Here is a 7,864-nt window from a genome sequence, read left to right on the forward strand (position 1 = left end):
ACATGTGAAACAATTATTTAGATATGTGTGATTTTTTGTTGTAGTTACAGCTATACTATATTATGTATTCATTTTTATTGTATTAGTACAAATAATTAGATATATAAATTTTGAGTGTTTTTATTTTGACTTTTCAAAATTATTAGTCAAGATATGTCATTGTTTTAGCTCATTATGTAATTAAAAATAATAATTACGTAATTTAAATTAATGTAATTTCTTTGCATCAAATTTGTAGGAGATAGAGACAAAAATTGCTAGTGTTTTATTAAGAAAAGAAAATAACCTACTAGTGAGTAAAGAAGAATATTAGAGTAACCAATGTATCATGTGGAAGTATTACGCTCATTAGTCTCACATTGTTTAAAAGTTGAGGTCTAATGCAATTTAAATAATTCTTCATCCTTTCACCCTCTAAGATATTTTTAAGAATAAAAGCCTGATAAAGTTCTACGCTTCAAAGCAGTCACAAAATTGTGATGAAGTTCCACGCTTTGATACGGACAATACCTTGAATTGTCGAGATTAATGACATAATTAAGTCTCATGATAAGCTAGGTATGTATCATACCCATTATAGTTTTCTTATATTGTTCTTCAACTTGTTGATGAAGATAATATTTTGGCATCTAGTTTTATCCTTTAAAAAAAAGTTTTTTAACTTAAAATCATTATTTTATCAATTTTACCCTTCAAGTAACTGTTTTTTAAAAAATAAACAGTTTTCTTTCTCAATTTGACATTTTTTTTCAAACTTAACAAATTTTTAATTAAAAAATTAACAAGAAAACTCTTTATAATTAAACTATAAAAAATATTTATATTTAATTTTATAATTATAAGAATAAAATATTATTATTAATTTTATTATTTGTTACTAAGAAAGAAAAGTAAACAGAAGTAGTGCATGTATTTTCAATAATTATATATAATTTTTTTAATCTTTCCATAAATATGACTCTTTTTAAGTTATCATTATTTTTGTTCTTAATATTGAAATAAGTAACACGTTATATGTACCTTTGCCCATCTTATCTGTAATTAATAAATACGTCAAGATTCACACATATCATCTTGAATATTCACGGTATTTTTTCTTCCTTCAACACAACATTTCACGGGGCATTTTTTTACAACAACTAAACTCATGTTTTTTAATATATAGAAATAAATTTAAAGACAAATAAGACATGAAATCCCATTGTTACTTTCTTATAATTTTTATTTTAAATTGAAACTTCTATTTATAGATAAATAATTAATTTATTATAATAAATATTAATATATTTCATTCTTAATATTATAAGAAAAATAATTATAATTTTAATATAAAATTTTAATCACATTAATTTTACTTAAATTTTATTAATGATTGAAATAATTATCACACATATTTATTAAATAGAAAATAAACATTAATATTTAATTAATTTTGACAATGAATTTTAAATTTAAAGAACAATAATTAAACGATGGAAGGTTTCTTTTAAAACTAATTATATATTAACATATATTTTTTTTAATAAATACATGACTAGTACTAAATATTAATTTCTAAACTTGTGCTCGATTATGTTAATTGTTAATAGATTTCAAACAAATTTAATTACATTAAAAAATATATATTCATATTATAGTTTTTTATTATACTAAAAATAAATACATTTATATTTATTATATTAAATCAGCTATTTATCATTATTTTTAATTTTATAATTCAAACTATTAAAATTTGATATTCTTAATATCTTTACGATTTTATTTTAGTCAAAATTTCAGTTTATTTAAAATATTTAGCTAAAATCAAATATAAATTATTTTCGTGCATCTAACAAACAGTTTTTTGATATTTTTGTAATGATTTTTTTTTTCCTGTAGAACGTGTTTTTACATGTGTTAGTGTGTGCGGAAATTTATGACACATCAAGTTGGTTTGTATTTATGTCTTTGGTTTGACTAATAAAGTTGGTCTATAACATTCTATTTTTTCCACTTTTTAAACCGCGTGAATATGACTAAGAAACACGATACTTGAAAATAATGCAGTTACATGCAATGTGAAAATTGTGTTTTATTTACAGAAAATAATAAAAAATCACATAAAGTGATATTTTATTTACTCCCTTTATCTATATAATAAGTAACACAAATTATGTGTCCCAATCGGCATTTGTTTTATAAAATGACGGTGTTTTAACATGAATCTCCGTAAAAATTAAAAAATTAATGAGAAGTAAAATTTGGTTTGTAAAATTTATAAAATAATAAAAACAATGAAGCTTATAAAATATATATAATTAAACGTAATAGAAGAAAAAAAAAACGAACTTGTTAATTCATATATATGTGAGAAAAAAGGAAAAAAAAAACAGAAACTAGTAAATCATAATACAATTAGTTTAACACATTTACCTTATATGTATTACATGGTTTTTGAGTTGATACACATGTATACATCATGAGTTTGAGTATGAATAAAAATATTATAAATTGACTTTTTATAGTAATCTCAACTTGTTAACTAACATTCTACATGGTAACTTGACGGTATACACTTTGCTAATAATTATATGGAAAATAATTTTTTGACTACTAAATTTTAATAATTTTCTTTTTTTTATAATTTTAAGTGTAATTTTTTAAGTGATTTTCATTCTTTTATTTTTTCATTTTTAATATTTTAAAATTATTTAAAATATGTTATTTCATATTGTAAGAGAATGTTGTCGAAATTTAGTAATCAAAAATATCATTGTTTTAATTATATTATCTGTTTGAAGGTGGACTTAATTAAAATAAGATTAAAGTATGTGAATGGGTTAGCACATATGAAAGGAAAATTGGGGTGTTTGATTTAGACTATCTGCACCGACAAATCCAAACCGTGGATTTTATTCTGGTCAACTCATTATATTAGGGTTACATCATATATATATATATATATATATATATATATATATATATATATATATATATAATACAACCATGTTCAATATATTCTTTCAAACTTTCTCTTCCTTTCACTCTTTGATATGATGAAGATGAAGATGTGTTTGGTCCTCACAGCAATGATTCTGGTGTTGAGTTTGCAGAAAACAAGTGGAGCAAGAAGATTAGAGAACGTAGTTCTGTTCCATTCATTGCAAAGAGGACCTGTGCAACGGTCTGAGAGAAATCCCTGTTCCACTGTGCCTGGTCGCAGTAAAGGAAGATGCACCGTCGGTGAAATCCATGTTCATGCTCAGCCTCAACCTCATGCACCACCATTTTTTTCCAACTCTGAAGCAGAACGATGATATCATATCATATCATATACCACAAAAATATCTTCCTCTGGACCTCAAAAAATACCAACTCTGTCAAAACTTACTCTAGTCAGATACAACAACTTATTATTACTGCTTCATGTATTTTTTTTTTATACGATCATAGTGCATTGATTCTTTTCTTTCATTTATTTTTTTTAAATTTGATATTAGTAATTTAAAATTAATCAAATTTATATACAAATATAATTATATTAACATTTAATTATTCTTTAACTTTTGACAATATTATTGTTCTGGTACATCTAAAGTCTCTTATGATTTACGCCTAAGCCGATGTCAAGCGCTTTCTTCTTTCACTCTTTAAGACGTCTTATAAGTATAAAATTGTGACAGAGTTTTATCCTCCAAATTAGACAAAATCTGAAAAAATATGGTGGTTGATTCTAACGATGTTGCGAAACTTACTGCCGGAACTATTATCACCAAAATAAATTTAAATATTATTTTCAGTTTTATAAGTTAATTATTCTACAACTAATCAATTTTAAATTTTAATTAATGCTAATTTTTATACTAATTAAATAAAAAATATTTTTGTAATTTATTATGTTATTTAATGAGTTTCATTTGTTTTTCTATCATTATTCTAATCAAATTTATACAAACTTTTGATTTGCTTTCACACACTTTTTCTTCATCCAAACAACAATTCATTTTCTTTCTATTCTCTTTCTCGTTTCCTTTTCATTCCATCCTCTCTCCCAACCAAGTGAGGAAAAAAAAATGAGTTGACATAAATTCTCTTATATAGTGTTAAATGATGCTTCAAATAGGTTTTTGTTTTGTTTTCCGTGTTTCCCGTTACATGTTCCTCTACATGCATCACTTTCTTTATCTCTATCTCTTGCTATCAAATTTTTGGGGTGATGAGATACGCATGCATGGCGTGTGTGTTTATTATAAGAGCATTGAAATGGCACGTGTTGGACTTATGAACGCGTTGGTTGACTTTCTCATCGTTAATGTTCACGAAGTCAACTTCTTGCAGAAGATTAACTGTGCATGCATGGGACCATTTCCACGTAATTTCGTATCACCACTTTTTCTGCTCCTAACACCAACATTAAATACTTAACTTTATACTATATATTTATTCAGAGTGTAAACAAATATTTTCAGCTAAATAATTACGTTGATATTTAAATTTAATCTTCTTCTCTTATTAAGATAATATCATCAAAAGCCATTAATCGAGTTTTTCATCTGATTAAAGAAACCTTCTTTGAATTCTTAGTAAGTCTCTAAATAACTCCCTCATACATATACATTCCTATTGGTTCACCATAAAGTAATCTTCTTATCCAAACTATTTTTTCTGCATAGTTAATGTTTAGAGTTAATAAATTTGAAAGAAAATGTAGTTGTGTTTTCATTCTCTTTCCCTTTTTTTTTCTACCTTGTTCACCATTCTCTTGATCCAAATAAAGCTAATAATAAATAAACACTAAAAGTTAATAAACTTTTGCTAGTAGTAAAATTAATTTTTTTATTGATAAGTTTAGTGATGGTTTTTACTATTTACTTCACATTATTTTAAAATAGAAAAATAAATGAAAAATGATTTTTTTGTTCCAAATATATTTCTATTTTGAAAAAAAGGAAGAAAATAAATAAGTGATACATTTTTTAATTCTTAGCCAGAATTTATTTTTTGTATTTTAATCAAGTTTTAGATATAATAACTTTTAGAATAAAAGATAAAATGAGAAATTTGTAAACAAATGTTTTTTTTATCCGTACACGTTTATATAAATAATATATAGCTCACTGACTTAAAAAAAAAACAACAAAATAATGAATTGTTTTAATATTAACATACTTTCATATAAGACCATATCGCGATATTATTTTTCTCTATCTCTTATACATTTTAAAATTTCTAAAAGAAGCAACGAAAAATAAACTATCTGGATGAAAAAAAAAAGTCATCATCTGATGAGAAAAAACTCATGTTAAATGACTAAATCAGATCTAGAGAAATTGATTTTTGTTTTTGTATTATCCCTTAGTCTCTTTATTATAATACAATAATTTTAATTCATTTTTAAAAATAAAAATTACTATACATCAACATATCTTAAAAATACAGTAAAAACACTATATTAAATTCAGGAGAGGATTCAAATTTGGAAGAATACTATGCGTGAAGAGTTTTCGATAAGTGATCACTATTTTTAACTATAAATAATTGTCTTTATAACTATTAAGAATAACACGTGATCGAAAAAAAAAATCAAAAAACAAAACCCTCTCTGTCAATGATCAATTATCAAAGATACCCGAAAACCGTAAACTTTTGTCCCTTTGTGAGAACAGTAGGGGGAAAGAATCAAGAAGACTGGATATGGACGTATCATTCTGCACAAACTAAATTTTTATTCCAAAACCGACCAACCCTTAAACTCCATTTTCCCTAATCAAACTCATTCTTAGCTTTTTTTTAAATAAAAAAAAAGAAGTGAACTTAAAAAAAAACTTGTGAAAGATCAAACCGTAACAGAACATGAAACATTAAAACTAACAACATGGGATTAGATTACATTAGACATGAACATGATGCTGAGAAGAAAGGAGGTTTCTTTCGAAGGTATTCTATTACAAATTCGTAGTATATAAAAGGTACATACTTCATCTCCTTCTGATACTTGATAATGGTGAGAATGTGAGTATTGATCTGGAAGTAGTACAAGGCTGAGAAATGAATTAATGTTTGTGGGGGCATGAAAATTGAAATGGTGAGGAAGAGAAGGTGCCAAAAGAATGGTGGGGGCATGTGCTCCAACCAAGTCACATGGTGAAGCTCAGAAGTGAGCCAAAAAACTATAGTACCGCATATAATTGCAAACTCATTTAAGGCAAGGCAAAAGAACTGTTGCTTCAGACACACCTGTTCTTGTTCTGTGTCTCTGTGTGTGCTCTCTTCTCTTCCAACTTCCAACTAAGTAACCAATAACTAATCACAATGCTAATGTTTAATGTTGTTCACATTTGCATTTCTAATTTTCCAACACTCACCCCTTAGCTGTCTGTCACCTTATATCAGTATTCTTATATTATACTCTACTCAACCTCACTGCTTCATTTTTATTTCAAATCTAACTCTCATTTTTCTTTGGTGCTGTTGAAATGGTCCAGAACTAATTATTATGCATTAGACCCAACAAAAGAAACTATTCACACATCACATACATACTTAGGTAGAAGAGAGCATCAGCAGCAGTAGCAGGATGAGGTACACCTGATTGAAGACCATTTCATTAGCATCGGAAGAAGTGGACTCAATTTGTTGCTATCCAAGGACCAGACCAGACCACTGTTTTTGCTTCTAAATTTTGTGTACCAAAATATCTAACATATCTTCACCTTGTATTCCTGTTTCACATTTCTGCTTCTAATTTTCTCTGTCGTCTCTTCTTAATTATTTCATTTTAAAATTTTAAACTAATTTATTCCTTCATCTTTCGAAATACGTGAATTTAGTCATTTTAATCAAATTTTGTTAAATATATTTGATAATTCAAGTGCGTTTCATACTAGTATTTGACTTAACATCAAAGCAAAAATATGTCAAACAGTATAAACAACTCAAATACAATCACAAAATGCGTACGAAACATCAAACAAACCTAACAAAATGTGATTAAAATAACTAAATTCATGTATTTCAAAAGATGAATGACTAAATTGGTTCAAAGTTTCTAAATATACTAATTCCAAAATTCACTTAAAACCAAAACATATTTAACCATTTTATGTGTCTATGTTTGAAGAGATTATTTTTGTATCGTGTGAGAAAAACTTAAGACGCGTGTTGGTGCGGTTTGAGAGAGGAGATGAAAGGATGAGGGAGGACCTACAAGGAGATGGGATTGTGGAAAAGCAAAGGAAAAGTAAGGATTGGAATTTAAGCAGGCATAGGAAGTGTGAGACCCTAACCACCCATCATGTTTGAGGAAGTGAGACACAAACACAATGGTTTTACAATGTTATTATGTAAAGATGTTATGATGGGGAATCTTAGAAAGAGGAGAGGGGTTGTTCCCCTTAAAAGGCAAAACCAAAGAGGTTATTGGTGTGTATTAGAGGAAGGAGACAGAGGCCATGGCTGTTGCATGTGACCCACACACAACACAAAGCTTATTACTTACCATTTCAAAGTACGTAAGTTTGACTTGTTTTTTGTTGATGATGATGATGATGATGAGGGTTTTCAAATTACAGTTGGAAATGGACTGGACAACACTGAGGGCATGCATGTGAAGCATTGGGTCCATGCTTCCTTTTAATCAAGGAAAATGATAAGTAAGAAAATGTTCACTGTCTTTTCTCACTACAAAACCAACAACACTCACCCCATCATTCTCTCTACTCTTCTCAATGCCACCTTCCTATTGCTACTACCTATGTAATCCTCTCCTACTATTTCACTCACATCAACCATATCAACAAATTATAATACATTAATTCCACTCAAAAGTAACCTTACCATATCTAAAATTTAATCACAATATAATATATGTAAAGTTAGTGACGAA

The sequence above is a fragment of the Vigna unguiculata genome, chromosome 6 (assembly GCF_037176805.1).
Source record: "Vigna unguiculata cultivar grain cowpea cultivar isolate G323 ecotype 2 chromosome 6, ASM3717680v1, whole genome shotgun sequence".
Lineage (NCBI taxonomy): Eukaryota > Viridiplantae > Streptophyta > Magnoliopsida > Fabales > Fabaceae > Vigna > Vigna unguiculata.